Source organism: Galeopterus variegatus, unplaced genomic scaffold, assembly GCF_000696425.1.
Source record: "Galeopterus variegatus unplaced genomic scaffold, G_variegatus-3.0.2 Scaffold156, whole genome shotgun sequence".
Taxonomy (NCBI): Eukaryota; Metazoa; Chordata; class Mammalia; order Dermoptera; family Cynocephalidae; genus Galeopterus; species Galeopterus variegatus.
This window is the reverse complement of record NW_007726267.1, coordinates 704,495-705,912: the sequence shown is the minus strand read 5'-3', so window position 1 is coordinate 705,912 and position 1,418 is coordinate 704,495.

The following is a 1,418-nucleotide window of genomic DNA, read 5'->3' as shown; positions in this document are numbered from 1 at the left end:
GGCCCGGGGGCGCGTGGGGCTTCTCCTCAACCCCCCACCCCAAGGTAAAAGAAAGTGAGGCGGCGGCGACCGACCTGGTCTCTCTGCGACGGGTTTAGGAGGGAAACCGAGTTTCTCTAGTTTCTCTTCTAGCTGTCTCTTTCCCGCCCCTGCCCAGCTCCGCGGCTCCGGACGCACACGGGAGCTCGCCCTGTCCCTCGGCGGCAAGCACCGCCAGCGCCCCTGCGGGTGACAGCGGGCGGTGGAAGGGAGCGCGTCGCAGTCCGCAGCAGAGCCTCGGGGGTCGTCCGCGCCGCCTCTCCCGGGCCAAGTTGCAAAGTGTGTCTCTTCGAAAGAGACCACAGGTTTGCACGGCAACGGTGCCGCAGCGTCTCTGCCGCTCTCGGGGTCGGTCTGCCAGTCACTCCCTCTGTGGGGGTTTAAGAAAGAGAGGAGGGCAGCGGAGGGGGGGTCAGCGCATACCTACTTTGGGCCTGGGGGCAGTCGCGTGCCTGCTGGTCCCCCACCCCCGCATCGTCTGGGCGGCCCGGTCTGCAGCCGCCGTCGGGCTCTTGCACAGGCAGAGAAGTTGCAAAGCACAACCCACCCTCCCCCACGCCCCGGCCGTCCCCCACCCTCTTCCGCGAGTCTGCGAGGCGGCGGCGGCGGCAGAAGGAGGCGCCGCCTGCCAAATTCAATCCTCACCCCTCCCTCCCAGCGCGCTCACACTCGAAGGAAGTTGCACGCCAAATGCAAAACCCCGGGCGGGCGAGCCCGATTTCTTCGCACTTTTTTATTATCATTAAGTAAGGCAAGGGGTGCCAGTTCCATAAGGAAGTTGCAGGCGAAACAGTAAGTTGCTGGCGAAGGACGCCCTCCCCGCCATCCCAAACTCCTGACCTCTCCTTCCACCCCCTCCAGGGCCCGCGTCCAAATTCCCGGTGGAGGCCCCACCCCCGAATCTTGACATTCGCTGCCCTCGCCTGGAGGCGTCGCTCACCCTTTCGCGTTCATGGGACCCTTGCTCCTCCAAATAAAACAAAACACACGCAGCTTTAAAATGTCAGCATTAAACTCCCTCCAGCTGTTCCCGTTATGCACCTCCTCATCAGTCCGAGGGAAACACGTGGCCCGTCCCCAAGGAGTGGAGAGGGGCGTGGGGCGTCCCCGCGGACTGAAGGCTTGGGCGCTGCCGAGACCGAGCTTCCTACCTTGTGCGGCACATATTATTATTTGTGGGACTCGGGGAAAGGTTGTGCAGTGTGGCTTTAGGGTTTGGGGAGATAACTTTTGCGCCCCCACAGGTGACAGAGCTTGCCAGCTCCTGACAGGGGCGGGGCTGCCACAGCTCCACCTAGTCCCTACCCGAGCGCTCGGCCGCAGCCACTGTCTCTCCTCCTGCAGCGCTCAAGCTCTGACGGCGGCTGCCTCCGTCTGAC